Source organism: Meriones unguiculatus, chromosome 20 (assembly GCF_030254825.1).
Source record: "Meriones unguiculatus strain TT.TT164.6M chromosome 20, Bangor_MerUng_6.1, whole genome shotgun sequence".
In the NCBI taxonomy this organism is placed as follows: domain Eukaryota; kingdom Metazoa; phylum Chordata; class Mammalia; order Rodentia; family Muridae; genus Meriones; species Meriones unguiculatus.
In genome coordinates, this window is record NC_083367.1 from 37,803,818 (window position 1) to 37,824,238 (window position 20,421).

Below are 20,421 nucleotides of genomic sequence, written 5' to 3' on the forward strand. Positions count from 1 at the left end.
CTTGATTTATTGCTTTTTAATTTCTTTAGTTGAAAAGAGGCTTCTTTAAGATGGATTTTGCCTACTAGGGAAGCATCCCATGTAGACAAAGAAGTTAATTGCTACATAGACTTTCTTTGGGTTTACAGAGTGTAGTATAAAATATCTGATGACTTTTTTTTAAGACCGCCCCTTAGTGTCCAGTTCTACACATCAATACAAAGCAATGGAGTTACTGTGAAGTTGGATTACAGAAAAACAGTATGTCTGTTTCAAGAAAAGACAGGAAGAAATCCTGGGAGGAAAAGGTCAGTTGGGATGTTCTGGCCAGAGAAACAAAAGGAGACTTTGAACTGGTGACAGAGACCACACTTCCCACATAGCCTTCCTATATGCTGTTTTATTGAACCGCTTTCATTTCCCATAAAAGGCCCTCATGCCCCCATATTCCCCACAACAGAAGTTTAAGGTTGACAGCCCCTTTTCTCAAGATGATGATCCTCGAATAAAGCTGAATCCTTTGTACCAAACCTCGCCTCCCTAATGTTGGCTTTGGAGTGCTTAGCAGTCCCAGACATTATTCCCATAATAGTTAGCTCTAAATTTAATTATAAGGAGTGATAATCACCCAGAGAGGCAAAGACTAAACTGCCAACTTTTCCCATCTCTTCAAGCTCCTCCAGGCAGAAGAGCTCCTGCAAATGGGCATGCATTTGCATAATTAGACTCTCTTTGTTCTTCTTCTCGCTTTAGCTAAGCATCTTAGGGTACCACTGTCACTATCTCTGTGGACCACTAAGATGACGGCATGTGGCAATTTTCCTTTGAAACAGCAACAGTGCAGATCAAACTTTTGGAAAGGGTAAAATCAGAAATGTGTTCTGTTTCTTTTCATCATGTTGATGGTTCCTGGAAGGCAGAGAGAGAGGGGAGTAATGGAGTAAGCATTAAAAATTTAAGATATTAAGTATTTGTGGAAAAGTGGATAAGACTTTGCTGGATCCCCGCTGCTCCTCAGACATACAGACTCCTCAGAGAGACTATTTAAGGAGATTGTGCTACTCTAATGGGCAAGGGCCAGCATTCTAAAACTACTATCGAAACTTCTGAAATATGGTTTTAAAAAGTGGAAAAATAAGTTTAGGCTCTAAGATTCGACAGGTTTAGTTTTTAAATTCTGGACACTTACACATTGTCCAACTATAGAGGACAATTTCATTACATCTCTTAAAATGTTTGGCTTTGGAGAAAAGAGTTCACTTGTTTTAGTTTTGAGGTAGGGTTTTATTATATAGCTTAGGCTGTCTTGAGCTTGTTATCCTTCTGCACTGGCCTGAATGCTGGCATTGTAGGTATGGACCATCACAAGCAGAAATAATTACTTTTAAAGATGTCTTGAGAAAGGCTTCATAAACCAATGTTACAATGTCTGTGATGAAATACTAAGTATACAAAAAGCAGGTGTGAAAACTGTAAATGCAGTATGACTTTAGTTATGCAAAATAAAAGAATAAATACCCAAGAAGAGAAAGATTCCAAATATGACATCAAAATATTATCAGAGGTGTTTGTAGTTTGATGATAGCATGAGGGGTAATTTTCTATTTAATTGCATGCGTTTTTCTGATTTTCTTCTAGTAAGCATGAATTACTTTCATAATTAAATAGCGCTTTTTTTTTGCTTTGTTTTGTGTAAAAATCTGTGTGCTCCAAGCTCAAAGGTGGAGGTGCTTTAAAATAATTTTTCCTCAAAGAAATTTGCGCTCTTTATGTTTTGAAGGATTTATAAAGAAACCAGAGTATGACTTAATTCATGACACTAAGCACATGTCTTGGTCAAAGGAAACTGTAAAGTCATGTGGCATGATTTTATGAGCATTGTTCATACTCTGTGGTGGGCTCTCATTCCATTAGCAGGTGTGCCTGAATTAGAGAGATAAAACGAGTTCCTAGGGTTGCTGCAAAATAAAGAACCAGAGATCTCATCACAGCAGAGGGCACTGGCAGGGTACAGGGGTGGCTCACCTCATAGCTGCACAGAGAAGCCAGTCCTACATGGAGGGAGGGGACCACCATATCAGAAGGTGGAGTGTGTGTGTGTGTGTGTGTGTGTGTGTGAGAGAGAGAGAGAGAGAGAGAGAGAGAGAGAGAGAGAGAGACAACTCCCTTCATGTTTCTAGTTTCTTATAAGGGATACATGCCTCTTCTCAGGGGCCACATGTGTCCTACCTCAGAAAGAATCATCATGCCAATCTTCAAGGAGAATGTTTATTTATTTTATGTCCTATCCTATCCTATCCTATCCTATCCTATCCTATCCTATCCTATGTATTGATTTAGACCTTGTTTAAATGGTGTAATTTAATGTAATTAGTGTAGCTCTGGCTGGTCTTGAACTTATAATCCTTCAGCCTCAGGATCCTGAGTTCTAAGATAAGAGGTGTGAGCCTGGCTTTGCTATCTCTCTTTACCTCCTTCCCTTCTTTCCTTCCTCCTCCTCCTTCTTCTCTTCTTCCTCCTCTTCCTCCTTCTACTACTCCTCTTCCTCTTTCCACTTCTTCCTTTTCCTCCTCCTCCTCTTCCTCCTCCTTTTTTCTCCTCCTCTTCCACCTTCTCCTTTTTCTTCTCCTTCTTGTCTCCTCCTCATCATCATCATCATTATCATCCTTCTCCTTCTCCTCATTTTCCTCTTCTGCTTTGATACAGGTTTCATGTTCGTGATCTCCTCCTTAAACTCATCATATAGTCAAGGATGACTTTGAACTTTTGATCTTCCTACCTTCCCCTTCAACTGCTGGGATTACAGGTGTGTATTCTCATGCTTGGTGTATGGGTGTTGGACCCAAGGCTTTATAAATGCTAGGCAAGGACTCTATCAGTTAAGCATATATGTATACACATGTGAGTGAGCATACCTCGGTGTGTATGTCTGTGTGTGTGTGTGTGCGCGCACAGAGAAAAATGCTGTGTGTCTTTATCACTATTTTATTATTTTGAGACAGGGTCCCTCACTGAACCTGGAGCTCACCATTGGCTAGACTGGCAGGCCACAGAGCCTAAGATTCTATTCTCTTGTCTCTACTTCCCAGTGCTGAGATTAAAGGCATGGAGGTGTACCTAGCTTTTCATAGGAGTGCTGGGAATCCATACTCAGGTAAGCACCTTACCCACTGAGCATTACCCTAGCCATGAATTAAACATCTAAATATTAACAGTATTGTTATGAGAAAATATTTTAGCACTTATCACCAGGAGACATGTCCGAGCCTTGAATATATGCTCATTTTAAGCAGATAGCACACAACAGTTTTCCCAAGGGGTAGTACCATACTCTCACTAGCAGAACAGCATGACCAGGGGATCTGGTTGTTAGCCAGAGCCATGTTGCATTGAAAATCTCCTCAATTTTGGTTGAATTGTGACAATTCCTGTTAACTACAGCCATTTGTTTTCCACAACCAAAGCTACCTGTTCTCTGTGTTCTTGGTTTGCCTGCCATGCTGAGCTCAAGTAATAGTGCCAGGAAAGAGGACTACCCGTCATGTAACAGTCTTTAACTGGTTATACACTGGTTACCCCAGCAACAGACAGCCATGAAGTCCCAAAAGGAAATAGTTCAAACTCCCTCCCAGCCCCTTGCTCTGAAATTTGTAAGAAGGGAGTCCCACTCCACATTGAGCCCAAAATGCTGTTGTCTGGCTGACTATGCTGTTTAATGACTATTCTAATGAGTATGTTATAAAGAAGAACAGTGTCCCAGTGTCCCCTTGAACCCCAAGCATGAACCCTTTCACCTTTTACCCATATCCTTACCACTCTCCCTCTTTCTCTCCTCTCTCTCCCCACTTCATTTTCTCTGTTGCTTTTATTTTGTTTTGAAAAATGGTCTATGTAGCCCCAGCTGGCTTCAACCTGGCAGTCTTCCTGACTCAATTTCTAAAGAGCTGGTATTACAGGCATATGCCACTACATCTGGCAACACATATTTCCTGTCAGTTAAATGTTGGCAGTTCTGTCAAAGATCTGGTTATTTTATATGGGAAAGCATGTATGGATGTATATATGTATGAATGGATACATGCGTACATTTTGGTTACTGAGTGGGGGGTTTGTTAAAAGTGGGACATGCGCAGTGAAGAATACACTGATACTGGACAGCTTCCCAAGCCTCCGTATCAGCTCTCTGCGGACCTAGGCTTCTATTGTTTTGCTGGACAGACTCTGAGCGAGTTCAGCCTCATCAGACTTATATTCTGGCAGCTAAGTTTCTGTAAAACTTTCCGCTAGATCCAGGAAACCTGGCAGCAACTGGCATGGTGTTTAGAGTCACCTCTAGCATGGATAATGGATAATGGATAAGGTTCTCGTTTTCAGGACCAATACCAGTACATTAGAAAGAGAGAGAGGAAAAGAGAGAGAGAGAGAGAATGAACATAAACAAGCCCTATTATATGTTTTAGTTTCTCCTCTGGAATGACATTCATCATCAGTATAATGAGGGACTGTACTTTCTCATTATTCTAAAATACAGTTACTAAGAAAATGATTGATTAGCAAGAATATTATATCATGCTAATAGGTTTTCATACGTTAAAAACACAATCCTTTGTGTAGAAGTTATGTCCAGAGAGCCTCCATCTCTCTCTGTTGCCCCTCTCCTGAATAATAAGGCCTTCTTTCAGTCAACAGTATTTCAGCTTACAAGAAAAAAAGTTTATGGTCAAGTCACAAGCTCACAAGATCCGAACATGGTCACATCTCAGTGCATTAAGTAAAGAGTTATAAAAAGAAACGAGTGATTTTGAACACTGTTATAATCCTTCATTCAAAGTCTGCAGTTTTCTAACCTAGCATATATAAAAACAAACCATGCACATGTGTTCAGATTTCATGATTGAAGTTCAAGATGAACTAACTCTCTACAGGAGAAAACAAAACAGTCACTGCGTTTCCTGCAGGTGGAATGGCTGCAAGGCAACTGAATATCCCAGAGAAAAGCACTCTAGAGAGATGAAGTCTGTATTGTAAGAGTTGTTCATGGCAGAAGAAACTTTACTTTCCTCTGTGAAGTTCCCGTCACTGCAAATAACAAATATCTGGGTACCAAGAGGCCTCTGTTTAAGCAGCATTTGTGGGCATGGGCAAGTTTCTTAGTGGAATGCCTTCACAAAGCCACAGCCAGCCAAGCCTGGCTCTCCCAGAGAAAAACCAGCTGTTTCAGAGTCTTTCAAATGTAAAGCAGGATTTTTTTTTCTCTGTTCTTCCCTCTGAAAGCAGAAACTTAAAGTCTTAAAAATTCAAACTTGAATTGTTACATGGGTAATTGGTTTGGGCAAAGGCCTCTCTATTCTGGCCCGAGCCCCCCATGAAGCAGGAAATATGTTACAAGGTCAGGGTTCTAAGTTCCCTGAGTCTTCTTTCCTTCTGAAAATGTTATACCAGAGTCAGATTTTGCTTATAGCTTGTCTGTTCCATGTACTTTCTAAGACTGGTTGAAATTAACTTCATTACTGCACGAGCTTTTTTTTTTTTTTCAGTTTTTGTTTTTGTTGTTGTTTGTTTTATATGTGTGTGTTTTAATTTAAATTTTAAAAATTTATTCACTTTATATTCCAGTCTTAGCCCACCCTCATCCTGGTCCCACCCTCCCTCCCTCTTCCTCTCTATTGCCCTCCCCTAGTCTTCAGAAACAGGGAGCCCTCTTCCCCTACCAACTGACCCCAGCCTATCAAGTCTTATCAGGACTGGCTGCATCCTCTTCCTCTGTGGCCTGGCAAGACTGCTCCACAGAGAGTCCCTGCTCCCCTTACTAGGAAACTCATGAAAACTGAGCTGCCTATCTGCTACATTTGAGCAGGATCCCTAGGTCTTCTCCATGCATGGTCCTTGACTGGTGCATCAGTCTCTGCAGGCCCTCCTGGACCCTGATTTGTTGGTTCTTTTGGTCTCCTGTGGCGCTCTTGTCTCCTCTGAGTCCTTCTATCTCCCTACTCCCTGAGCTCTGCCCAAAGTTTGGCTGTGAGTCTCAGCATCTGCTTCCATCCTCTTGTTGGTGGAATCTTTCAGAGGACATCTATGGTAGGTTCCTATCCTGTTCCCTCTCTTCAATGCTTTTGGTGTCTAGTCTATTTGCCCTTCTGAATGAGAATTAACCATCTTCCCTAGGGTGCTTCTTGTTACTTAGATTCTTTAGATCTGTGGATTTTAGTTATACTGTATTATATGATGATTATACATATATAAGTGAGTATATATCATATGTGTCTTTCTGGGTCTGCGTTACCTCACTCAGGATCATCTTTCCCAGACCCATCCATTTGCCTGAGAATTTCATGTTTTTGCTTTTAATAGCTGAATAGTATTACCCTGTGTAGATGTACCACAGTTTCTTTATCCATTCTTCAGTTGAGAGACATCTAGCCTGTTTCCACTTTCTGGCTATTACAAATAAAGCCACTATGAACATAGTTGAGCATGTGTCCTTCTTGTATTGGGCATCATATAGTGATAAACAGATAATCTTCAGGAGGAAGCACTTAAAGAAATGCTTAATCAGGGAAATGCAAATCAAAATGACTCTGAGATTCCATCTTACACCTATCAGAATGGTTAAGATCAAAAATTCAAGTGACAACACATGCTGGTGAAGTTGTGGAGAAAGGAGAACATTCCTCCATTGCTGGTGGGAGTGAAAACTTGTATAACCACTTTGGAAATCAATCTGGCACTTTCTCAGAAAATTGGGAACAGTTTTACCTCAAGACCCTTCATTTTTGGGCATACACCCAGAAGATGCTTCATTTGTTTTTGTTTTTGTTTTTTGTAAGAGAACATTTTTTTTTTAAATCATGAGTAGCTTCTCATAACATATAGTTTCCATATACTGAGAGGTCAGAGGTATGTCTGAAGTCATCTGGAGATAAAAAGGATGGAAGGAAGAATATAAAGAAGAAAGAAAGGAAAAGAAGCAGAAGAGAGAGAAGAAGAAAAAGTAGGGATGAAATGCAAAAACAGGAAAAGTAAAGAAGAAAGGGGATGTTAGCTAAGTCAGTTACTAGGCAAAATAACTGTTTATACTCAAAATTTTCCCTTCTTGCATATCTGTAAGGAATACAATATGATTTTTTTTCTGTTTATGCTAAGCATAAAACTTGGGGCTGCAGACATGATATCCAAGTGCTCTGCCACTGACCCACATGAATCCTGAGCCCCAACATGGTATTTTGTTGTATAGTGATTTTGTTATATGTTAATGGTCAAGCAAATTTACATAGACATCATTTTACAATCCCTTTTTTCTTTTGGATGTGGTAAGAGCATCTACAAATTTTCAGTGAATATTATTTTAAAAACTAAAGTTTTTAAAATACATTATATCTCAAGACTTACTCATCCTAGTGGATGGACCATCAATGGCCTAATCATACTTTGTCTTTCTTTCTGCCTTTCTAATTTCTGAATTACTTTTTAATTTAAGTTTAAATTTTAAAAATCTTTTTGAAGATTTCATACTTGAATACCATATATCATTTCCAACCCTGCTTCTCCAACCTCTAACTCCTCCTTGAATTACTCCCACTCCCTTTCAAATTTATGACATCTTCTATAATTATTATTATATATTCATATATAAATAAATATAGCTGCTGAGTCTCTTTAGTGTTTTTCATATATATATATGTTACATGTTTATGCATGTTTAAAATACATGTGTGTGTGTCTCAGTGTCTATGTCTCTGTGTTTAGGGATGACCACTTGGGATTGGATAATCTACAGGAAGCTTATCTCTAAAGAATATTGGTCCCTCCCACCCTCTTAGCCATAATTGCCTGCAGTTCTTCTTTTAGGGTTAGGTTTTGTGAGATTTTCCCACAACTACATTAACATGTGAACTAGTGTTGTCATTGTGCATGTCTTGTTTAGGCAGCCATTATTTAAAATTTCATGGGTATAGTTTCTCAGTCATACATAGAAGACACAGTCTCTCAGCAGAAGTCCTGGTCCTCTTACTCTTAAAATCTTTTTGTCTCCTCTCCCATGATGTGCCCTGAGCCTTAGGTATAGAGGATGTGTTGTGGATATATCAACTGGGGTTGAACACCCTGGCCACTTGTTCTCTGTATTTTGATCAGTTGTAGATTCCTGTAACCGTCTCTGTCTGCTACAAAGACAGTTTGATGAGGGGTGAGAGCGACACTTCTCTATGGGTGCAAGGACAAATACTCAGTATGCAGGTAGATATTAATACTGATTTAGGAAAGTGGCAGCAGTGGGTTCTCCTATAGGGTCCATGATTTCACCAGGCATGAGTACCTGGCAAAATTTATAATACTTGGCATGAATTTCCTGCTGTCAAATTGGCTTTAAGCCCAATTAGACTGCTGTTGGTTACCACCGAGACAAGAAAGCCACTATTACACCCTGGGAATAGCTTGCCATGGTTGTCATTGTTATTTAGAGTGTCACAGTTTGGTAGGATTAGGATTTACTTTTCTCCTTTGGCAGTTTGTATAGCGCAGTCCTTCCCTAGGGAGGAGGCTTCCAGAGTAGGTACAGTTCCAACTCCTCCAAGTTCTGTGTCCAAAATAAGAGGTGTCTTCAGCAATAGGAAGAAGGTCTCCGAGGCAATGAAGGGCATCAGCAAAAGCCTTTATTATTTTGAGAGTCTTTGACATCTCAAAGAGAGGTTTCTCACACCTGGCACTGAGGTTTTTGTTAATTTACAATTCTTTAAAAAGCAATATCACTCCAGAGGGGATACCTTCATACAATGTGTGTGCTTACACCTATGCTTGTATATTATATAAGTATTTTAAGTAAACATAAAATTATGTTTTCCTATGGCTTTTTCAAATATCAATAATGTTATTCATCCCTCCTCCTTTCTTCTCCCTCTATATTGCCATCCCTCCCCTGTTCTCAGCTAAATTCTCCCCTTCCCCCTGTGCCCCTTCATAGCACCTGGTTTCTGTTCCCCTTTTTTCTAGAGTTCTTTTTCTCCACTACTCTCACCATGATCCTCCATGTTGAAGATCTGTACATGACCAGCAGGATAGAGCTTTTGTGGTCACGAAGAACTGGCATGTTGAACAATAGACTGAGTGCTGAAACTATCTTCATTTCCCACAAAAGCTATTTATCACCCAGCTCTCTATCTGACCTAATATCCTTTTGACTACCAAGTAAAACCTTGGGAGTGTATCAACTTAACTAGCCACTGTTTCCTACCACTGGTTTCTAAAATGTCATCTGATGGCATCTGAACCTGTAGCAGCAATTTCCTTACTTTGCCATAACCCAACTAGCTGTCTGGTTTTCCACAAATGTATTTGATGAATGCACTGATTCATGGTTGTCTTCTGTTTTGTGGCTAAAGGAAGTTTGTGTAATCATTTCCACAATGGAACATGTTATTTAGGAAAAAGCCAAATCTGTGTTCCCAGTCAGTATTCAACAGTTTAGGTTTCAGGACAATGGATCTGTTTTTCCCTTTGGAATGAGACCTCTGCTGCATGTACAGTTTGAGTATGAAATATCCTCCACACCCTGTGGATGCTTCATCTCCGGCTGGGGTCATTATTTCAGGAGGTAAAAGGAACTTTAGGCTCTGGATCAAGTATGCCTGTGATGATTACACAAGGTCCTCAGCCCCTTTCTCTCCCTACTCTGCCTACCATGAGGTGAACAACCCTGCTGTTCCTGTTACTACAATGTTTTCCCTTGCCCTGGGCTCAGGATCAACGGAACCTAGGACTATGAACCAAAATCACTGCAACCATGAGCCAAGATAATTCCCTTCTTTTAAATTGTTTCCTCCTGTTATTTGGTCATAGTAATTATAAAACTGATTGGTATAATTTGCCTCTCAGTTTATTTTAAATTTTGACATCACAAACCTGCCGGAAATACCTTACAAAGACTGGAGGTGTACTCTCATGCCCGTAGTAAGCGACTTCTCTTACAATAATAAGACTGTGTATCATGATTCTCCTAGGCTAATCATCAACCAGAACGTGATGTGGCCAAGACTAGCTATGTAACCCTCCTTGAATTTTGCCTTTTTTCCTCTTCAGTATAAACCCAAAGCTTTTGTTGTCTCAGCTCTGTCTTCCCCATACAGCCGTATTGAAAATGAACTTCTTTTCTTCTTCACCACCAATTTACTATTTGTTCTTCATTTGATATTCTGTGACTAATGGCTGATACTGCTGGCATTCCCCTCCCACAGGTGTCTCTAGCTGGAACTGCTATAATAATTCTATATTAATGCAACTATGTATTATTATTTTATGTCTTCCCATTTCTTGTCTCCCCATTCTACTTTCTGTTTCTGTTTTGAATATTCTTCCTTCCTCTTTTTAAAAGATCCCACTTATTCTTTGGCTTATGAATAATATTCCATTTTATATGTATTAAGAACATCAATACAAACCCATAGTAATCAAAACAATATTGCCATGGAAATAGACACAAAACCCATTGAAACAGAACTGGGAGCCCAGAAGTATCCCAGGTATATATGGTCAAGTAATACTAACTAGGATACTCAACAAACAAAGTGAGAAAAAGTCTATCCTATTAATGATGCTGGGAAAACTGAATACATGCAAAAGAATAAAATTAGACCCTTATCCCACACACAGAATCAACTCCAGTGGATCAAAAACTAATTATAAGATAGACACTGGAAAATTCTTAGACAAGGACAGCTGGGGCAATGGTGGCTCAGAGCCTGTAGGAGTGGCACACCAACGCCTGGGTAACGTGAGGCCCAAGCCACAAGAGGGAACCCAGGCCTAACATTGCCTGGATAGCCAAGAACTGGAAGCTGGGTGGTTCAGAGACCTAGAGTAGAACAAAACAGAACTGACAAAAAAAAAGTCAATGAAATGATTCCTAACAATATTCTGCTATACTCATATACTGTGTCTAGCCCAAACATCATCAGAGAGGCAGTTGATAAGAATAGATGCAGAGACACCCCCCTCCCAGCCAAACACTAGGCAGAGCTTGGGGAACCTTATAGAATATGGGAAGGAAGGATTGTAGGAGCCAGAGGGGTCAAGGACACCAGGAGAACACAGCTTTCTTAGGGCCCAATATCCTGAGCCCTCCTCCATCACTAATTAGGAAAATGCCTTTCATAGGGGATCACAGAGACTAAAGCAGCAATCACAGAGCCTGCCTGGGTCTCTGCTAGGTGCTCTGCATGCATACTGCAGTTATTTAGCTTGGGCTAATTGTGGCACTCCTAACAGTGGGAACTGGGGTGTTTCTGACTCTTTTGCCTGCTCTTGGGATTCTTTTCCTTCTACTGGGTTGCCTCATGCAGCCCTGACATGAGGGTTTAAGCCTAGTGTTTTTACATCTTGTTATACCATGCTTGGTTCCTACCACTGGGAGGCTTCTCTTTTCTGAAGACAAATGGAAGAACAGTGGATCTGCGGAAGAGGGCAGGTAGGGGAAGAACTGGGAGGAGTGGAAGGAGGGGAGGCTGTGGCGTGGATGTATTATGTGAGAGAAGAATAAATTTTAAAAAAATTAAGAGAGCAGAAAGGTGAAGCTCTTTGGCCTTCTGAATGAGTTTTTAATTATCAACAACAGGTACAGGAAACTAAAATCTGACAAGTTAGACATATCTGCCAGACTGAACAGTTTTTGTATACCAAAAGAAACAATCAAAGATATGGCTTGTAAGAAAATGTTTGTGAACCATCCAGTAAGGGGTAAATATCCAATATATATATGAAGGTCACTGCACTCAAGAGCAAAATGAATAATGATTAAAAACTGAGAAAACGACCTGAACATATATTTCTACAATGAAGATGAAAAAAATTACCTAAAAGGTGAATGCAAAGGTGTTTGGCATCACTAGCCATCAAGGGATATGCACCTCCGGGCGGGAGGTATCGCTTCACAGTTAAAATAGCTCTTTGGGCTTAGAAGGCTGTTATCAAAATGAAACAACAAAAGCAACAGAAAATAAATGCTGACAAAGGTGAAGAAAAATGTGTTCTGTTGAAAACTGTTAATTGGTAATACTTAGGGTGGTCCCTCAAAAAAAAAATGAAGAAAAAAACAAATAAAGCCTACCATGCCACCCACCAAAATACCAAAGTTTCTTCAGCTTTGTGAACAGGGAGGAAAATGATCTCTTCATACATGTAGATGTGTGCCCTGCTCAGTACTGAATCAGTGACAACAGTCAAGATCTACACATAACCTAAATGTCCAGTACTAAATGAATGCACGAGTACCCAAGAACAGAGAAATGGAGGGAGAGAAGAGAAAGGAAAGGGGAGAGAGAGATGTTTATAGATATGTTATTTACCTTATATTTAAAAGACCCTTTCCATAATCTATTGAGCTACCAGTGTTTCCACAGTTCAAGGGACTTTAAGGAGAGGTGCAGATTTTTTCATACTGTCCTTTTCTTTGGGTGGACTTTAGGAAAAGAACGGTTTGAAAGACAGCAGAAACGTGACACTATAAAAGGCTTTTTTTTTTTTTTTTAAACTGGTAAATGTCAACACTGAAATAGAGGGAGGGAGTCTGTGAGTATGGGGAGTCCCTGTCAGGTCTGATGCTCCCATGGCACTCTGTGAGAGAGCAGCACAGGGAAGCAATCAGACTAAGAGGTGAGTTCTTTGGTGAGAGCTGACTGACTGCTCAGCGGTTTGACCCAATGTGAATTAAACACTCTGTGTAGGGTTCACAGAGGAGCCAGCCAACAGGAGTCCAAGCTGTTATTCTTGAAACTACTGTGTCTGGCACCGGCCAGGGACAGGGAGTGACCTAAGTCAGCATCTTCTCACGTGAGGATCTGGCAAATTATTTATATACCAGGAGTCAGGAGAGCTCCCCCTTGCCTGTAACAAAGGCTATTTTTAACTCCTGGTTGAGAAAATTCTGCTTTCTGGCGCAGGCACCTTTTAGATTAATATGTTTCCTAGAATTGAAATGACTCATTAAAATCTGTACTTTGAGGAGGCTGGTGGCTTGGTTCACACATTTCTAAGAGAGGCGGTTCATCTGGAAGCTTCTGGAAAATTCTTTTCAGCCACCCACACCCTGGATAACTAGAGGAGACCTGACTAGTGTGCTGTCAAGGAAAATACCCAAACAGAACCAAGTGTAAGCTTTGTTATCTTCAGAGAAAGCCTGTCGTGACCAGAGAGCGAACCGGAGCAGGAAAGGCAGGAAAAATCCAACCTGTGCTTCTAATTTCTTCTCTACATACACAGGAGAAACCTGCTTTTGCAAGTTGGTCACAGTTTCCTTTCCCCCTTTTGGGGACTTATATTTGGGGGAGAGGGCTGGGTATTAATGGAACACCTGTTGGTCTCCTCGGGAATGGTGGGGGTGGTAAGGTATGGAAATTAAACCATGCCCTCAACACTGAGGACTCCATTTGACAGAAAAGCGAGTCCAGCTTCTGCATTTCAGCGAAGGGGGAAGGCAGAGAGAGGTAGCATACACCTGAATTATCTCATTTTACACTATGACCCAGACAGGTAGCAAGCAAACTCAACCTGCACATCCCTGAAGAAAATGAGATCGTTCCAGAAGGCTGCTGACGGAGACAGAATGAGACAGTGTGAGACCTGGACAGGAACGGTCGCCTTGAAGCCGGAGAGGGGCAGTCTTTGGGGAATGAGTGGCTATAGAGAAATTCTCTGCCCACTCTGCCCAGCCCAGGCCCTGGGAAGCTGGCTTTGGTATAAGCTATCTAGAGAACTTGTCATCTGGCTTTAAGTTCACCAGACAGGAAGAGCTGACCCTCTCTTTGGGTGATGCAGACAGAGTTCATCACCCATCCTGGCATGCATTACATGTGTCTCATTTAGACAGGCTCAGGCTTCTGGCCTTAATATTGTTTTCGTTTGTTCTGGTGTGTGTATGTGTGTGTTTTCCCTGAAAGACAGAGATTCATTGTGTACTGTAGACCTGTCTTGAATTCACTAACTTCCTGCTTCATCCTCCCTGATGCTGGCATAACAAATAAGCACTCAAGTCCATGTTAATGCCCTCTTGCTCCCTGAATTTCTACAAACTTGCTTGGTACCTAACTAATCAAAGCAGCCAAATAATCAAACCCTTTTGAATTAATGTTATGAGCAGAGTACCAATATATTTATTTATTATTTGAAACACAGGAAGATATATTGCTCTGCCTGGCCTCAAACTAATTCTGGGAATATGTTTTAATCTTCTGGTTCCCTTCTCCTTCTCTGACTTCACCTGTGTCTAGCTTGTTCTTTCTGTAACTTGTCTTGGTAAAACTGCTACACACACACACGATTAATTTTTCTCTCTCTGCATTGCTCTTAAGTAGCCTCTCTTTTCTGTGCTGTTTTCATGAGAATTGGGCATATCCTATCTCTGACTCATCCTGTCAAATTTTTCTCTGATTCGTCATTTTGTCTGCTCCTCAGTTGGACGTCACTTTCAAACGTGGTTACTTCCTTTTATAAACTAACTTTACCTTCATTGTTTGGGATTAAAGGTGTGTACCAAAGGCATGTCTGTAATCCAGCCAGATCATACTGTAATCCAGAGCATGTCTACATTCCAGCCCAGTAACATAGACCTAGAAAGTCTTTGGATATGATCCCTTTCCAGAGGAGCCATGTTGCTGGATTAAAATTCCTCTGCAGGAAGACTCATTCCCAGTAAATTTGGTCAAAGTTAAACACTTATTTTTATTTTAAGAATATTTTTTTTAATGTGGAGATTGAAAAGGGAGTAGGTAAGACAGTGATTAATATGGAAAAGAAGGAACAAGTGATTTTTTTAAAAATGTAGATATGATACTTTGAAACATAAAAGACCCTGAAGCAAAATCCACCATGGAACCTACCTGAGAAACAACTAGGAAGTGAATAAGATAGGTTCCTTCAGTTTTGTTGGTCCCCTTGTGGGGGCTCCTATCCCCTCCATGTACCTCTAATCCCACCCCTCTCTTCCTCCACAAGAATCCCTACAGTCTGCCTAAGTTTGGCCATGAGTTTCAGCATCTGCTTCGACCCCCTGTTGGGTGAATCATTTCAGAGGACCCTCCATAGTAGGCTCCCATCCAGTCTCCTCTCTTCTACTGCTTCTGGTGTCTATCCTGTGTGCCATCTGAGCCCAGAGGATCCTGCAGAGACTGATGCACCAACGGAGGACCATGTGTGGAAAGGACCTAGATGTGGCCAATTGGCAGCTGAATCTCCATGTGGATCTCTGAGTGAGGGGAGCAGGGACTGCCTCTTAGCATGAACTCAGTTGACTGCTCTTTGATCATTGCCCCATGGTGATGTGGCCTTGCCAGGTCACAGAGAAAGAGGATCCAGACAATCCTGATGAGACTTAACAAGCCATGGGTAGATGGCAATAGTGGAGAACTCCCCCTATTCCTCCAGTGGACTAGGAGGAAGAGTGAGGGAAGGTGGGATTGGAGGGAGTTGAGGGAGGGGGCTTCAATTAGGATATATAATGAATAACTTGTGAAGGAAACAAATAAAAATTAAAATTAAAAAAAGATAGATTCTTTTCTGGTTGAGTCTTCTCTCAAAGAATACAATGTGCCCCTTTCTGTGCCATGCTCTATGCAAGCTGGGGGTATAATGAACTCAGAAGGCTTTCCTCCTTTCTTGGCACTCACTTTCTAGATGGAGTGGTTAGCATTAAACATACCATGGAGGCAATTCCAGATGCAGCAGGGCATATGTATGAACACACATACATAAAGAGGTTGGGTGGGTGATGTGCATATGTCTCTGACTAAGGCCACCAAGTAATAAAACTCAATTTTGTATGTTGCATTTATATGTCAGAGGAAAGTCTTCAGGAAAATAAATCTCTTGTGTGTGTAGGGGGATGAAGTTAACAGAGAGTTGAATGAAAGTAAAATGATACCATTTTTTGAAGATACACTTTGAGTCTATTCATGCTAGACAGCGGTGCTGGTTTGACTAGGAATGCCTCCTATAGGTTCATAGATGTGAATGGTCATTATCAAGTAGTGCTACTTAAAGGAGAATAGGAGGTGCGGCCTTGGTGGAGGTAGCGGTTTGCAATGTTCAAGCCAAGCCCAGTGTCTCTCTCCTCTTCTCTCTTCTCTTCTCTTCTCTTCTCTTCTCTTCTCTTCTCTTCTCTTCTCTTCTCTTCTCTTCTCTTCTCTTCTCCTCTTCTCTTCTCTCTCTATCTCTCTTCCTGCTGCCTGCTGATCATGGACTAAACCTCTGAAGGTAAGCCAGCCACAGTTAAATGCTTTCCTTTATAAGAGTTGTTGTGGTCACACCATCTCTTCACAGCAATAGGACTTTCGCTAAGACAACAACACACACCTTTTAATGAGTATGTGTGTCTGTATTTTTTTTTTAACAAACAAGAGAAGCCTAACCCCTGAAATCACAGAGCTTAAGACATAGGAGCTTAGAAAGACCAATATTCACTGACAAAAGTGTAAGATGAGTAAGACACGGAGGGTTTGGCCGACCGAAGGATACCCATGATGCCTGAGAGTGAGCTTCAGTTCATTGTCTGGGTTGTTGTTTTGAGTCTCAAAGATCTGCTATTTCATCTGATTTTCAATAGAATCTAGAAATCTATATTTTGAAGTGAAATGCCCCTATTTTGAAACTACTTTCAATTTTTCTCAAGTTTTATAAACATTGTGCAGGTCAAATATATTATCTGTAATCCAGAATTGGTCTGCAGACTTCCAGTTTCTCTCTTCCATGTTAAAATATAATATATTACACATACTATATTAAATATAATATTACATATTATTATGTATATAAATATTATAGATAGATGGTAGATAGATAGATAGATAGATAGATAGATAGATAGATAGATAAGTATTTCACTGGGGGTGGCTATAGGATTTCTAATGTTCAAGCTAAGCCCGCTGTCTCTCTCTCTTCCTGCTGCCTGCCATGTTGCAGAATTCTTAGCTATGTCTCCAGAACCATGTCTGCCTGCCAGCCATCATACTTCCCACCAAGATAATAATGGACTAAACCTTTTAAAGTAAGCAAGCCACAATTAAATGCTTTCCTTTATAAGAGTTGCTATGATTGTGGCATACATACACACACACTCGCACGCACTCACATACACACACATATACAAAATGGATAAACAGAGATTCCTGAAGCTGTAAGCAATGAAGGTCTGAATGCCTCCCACAGGAAGCTGCATCTGCATTAAAGTTGCCGTATGGATAAGGAGCATTAGACACTTTGTTTGGTTTCCGTGTTCCCGATCATTTTGTGGCTAGCGGTTCTTCTGAGACTTTTCCTCCCTCTGTATTTCCCCTCTGCTTACTCTTAATTCAAACTGGTGCCAGCTTTGTTTTAGTGCCTTGGGAACTTGAGCAAGGCCAGTACATAAGTAGCCTGCAAATCTTTCTGGCTTTTATTTTCCCCAAGCCTGAAACTATAGAAGTCATTTGCAGAAATGAAGGAAGAAAGATTTTCCAGTGTAGGCATTCTGGGATAACCAAGGGACAAAATAGCACTTACTTTCTGCCACAACTAAGAGAAATATTACTAGCAAGGACTGGTGGCACAGGCCTGTAATCCTAGCTAATCCTTAGGCCAAAACAAGGCCTGCTGGATAATTCAGTAAGAACCTGTCAGAATAAATAGTAAAAAGATGCTTGGGAATGTAGCTGTAGGGGAGTGTGCTTGCTTAGTACACATAGTGGCCGAGGTTCAATCCCAGCATGCCAGAGGTAGTGTCAAGCATCCTCTCAATAATGTTATGGCTATGACATCCAAGCAGAGGACTCTGCAGGCTGCTTTCAGAAGTATGCCTATACCCAACGCATGGCATCAGGCAAGACAATGAATAATCTGCCTACTGAAGCCTGTGACCATGGCCACAGAACTTTTGCCTCATCTCTGACAAAGGAAAAGTTTTTAGAGGGCAGGCAGGAAGGGAAAACCCCAAGTATGACCAAGGTGAAGTCTTCCACTAAGAAATGGATAAGGTTAGAAATTGAAACTCTCCATGTTTTTTTCTTTTGTTTTTTTGCTGAGATGCCACATTTTCACATACAGTCCTAACTGAATCCTTCTTTTTATTTTAATGCACATATGCATGATAAATTTTTCTTTTCTTTGTTTCATTGTGTCTCTTTGTCTCTCTCTTTCTCTTTCTTTATTTAATCACATTTAGCCAGATCTTGAAATATTCCAAACATGTTTTTGTTATTGTTGTTGTTGTTTTGTGTGTTTGTGTGTGTGTTTGTTTGTTTGTTTTTGGTACTTCTCTGTGAACATGTAGGTTAATGCTTAGCAGGGAGAAGCAGGAGACAGAAGTTGGGACATTTGCTGCCATTTTATGGTCTCTGGATAGTGCAGGGGATAATTCACCAAGAATGTTTCTCTCCTTCAGAGGGTACTAGAATGAGCCTACTCAGGCTCTGGGAGCTTCCTCTTTATGCATGGTGGAGCCAGGCCCCTTAGTGTCTGAAGACACTTGGAGAACCTTTCTTCACAGTTACTCCAGGATACCTGTGCTGTGAAGCATGTGGGCATGTGTGGCTGTCCTACCCAGTTTCCGCAAACATTACGTCACAATTTGTATGCTCTGACCTGGTTTTCAAAAATACCACATTCAAGAAAGAGCTAGAAATATCTATACCACACAGAAGAGTTTGGACCAGGCCGTAGGGTAAGCAGTGCATTGGTTCACCAACCACTGGACAGAAATCTTTTTTTTTTTTTCAATGCAGTTTATTCAGGAACCTTGAACAATCATCTGACCCTGGGGAAAGCCAGCCCACAGCTTAAATAGCCTCTGGGTAGCCAACCCCAGCATGCCACGTGGGCAATGCAGATAGGTCCACATACATGGAAGCAAGCCAGATCCTCAGCCTTAGCCAAATGTGGAATTGTTTGTGACAGAGAGCACTCACCATCGGGAAGGTGGAAGGCGGAAACCAGCTCCAATTTTAAGGCGTAGCATTCCGCAGCTCTCTACAGTTCCCCCTTTTTGTTTTAGACGCATCAGGCAAGAGTAGAGGTCTGATCTCTGATATTAGAAATAAATTGGGACTTTGTACTGATGTTCATTTAGGTGTCATCCACCCAAAGAGCATCAGACCCGTCCGATACCTTTTTCTCAGAGGCGGGACCTGGGGCATCAACCCGCATGCAATCAGACTTGCTCTTCTCTGGGTCCAAAGCGGCTGACCCTGAGTGCAGTGCTTAGCCTCGCATCCTGAGCGTAGCATCAAAAATCTTTTTTAAAAGATCCCCTGTTCTGTAGGTGGAGATAAAAGAAATTCATTTCTGATTCAGAGAGACAAGGAAAATGAGTGGGAAGATTAGCAAGTATTTTACTTGTAAGGAAACAAAAAAAGAGTACTTGTAAGAAAAAAAATAAAAGAAAGAAAACCAAAAAAAAAAAAAAATGATGGGAGGAAGAATGCTGGGTTTGTGGTAATTTGCAAACATGTATGCTAATATTAAATTAGTTGCCATCACAGGCATTGAGCCCATCTAGAGAGGACATCCATTTTGGCCATGTCTCCTGGAATGACTGGCTAAGCATTCAAAGTCAAAAGAGCTTACCGGGGAAGCTCATGCTTTAAATTCCAAGTAGATATTTTGAAAAAAGGTTGTTTGTTTGGTTTTGTTTTCTTTTTATTTTGTTTTTTGGTTTCATTTTTATTTTGTTGTTGTTGTTTGTTTGCTTGTTCTCTTTTGTTGTTGTTGTTTATGGCCATTGTCAAGCAGTGATTGACAGTCTCTAGTGCTGTCATTTCCTGGGTTCTGCTTCAAGCTGAGATCCTGTGTGTGTCTTAACAGCACTCACCTGTTGCCGATGGTGCCCTCCTAGGCTGAATTCACCTCTAACTTTAGGTATGGAGTGGGACTTCAGCTTAAACTGTGACCATGAAACACAAACATGCCACCACTCATGGGTCTTCTGTGATGGGTTTCAAACACGCCACCCAAAATCATTGGCTCGCTGTGATGGATTTCAAAGTCACTGAGAAAGCTTAAGAAAATGAATGTCGGTGCTGTGTTGAGAATCTCAAGATGTCTGGAGGAATGGTGAAAAACTACAGTAATCTGAGCCATGTGATGTTTCTTATATTGAAAACACATTTTGAGAAACACATTTAAAGTTTTAGATCTAGGCCAAAGAGAAATACTTCCAAGGTGAGCATCTCCAATTGTTTCCACGTGGACACCGAATCACTGCAACTACTTACCTTCTACTATAATGGCTGTTCATTGTTAAATTCGGCCATTAGAAAATGTATCATCAAAAGTATTTCACAATGTGTCTTTGATAAGTTTGAAATGGTCTTTTGAATGCTTTTGTGGGTAGTGAATACAGTATAAATGAAAACAATAATGCCATTTTGTAACAATAAATAATATAGAACACACATGTGCATTTACCTCTTGATTATTTTTAAATTACTT

General features: G+C 40.7%; 1 protein-coding gene across 1 annotated transcript in view; it reads right to left on the reverse strand.

Annotated features, from left to right (window-relative positions):
- Nucleotides 1-20,421, reverse strand: part of Slc35f1 (solute carrier family 35 member F1) — a 408,594-nt gene that overhangs the window by 108,069 nt on the left and 280,104 nt on the right. The gene's annotated exons all lie outside the window — the stretch shown is intronic.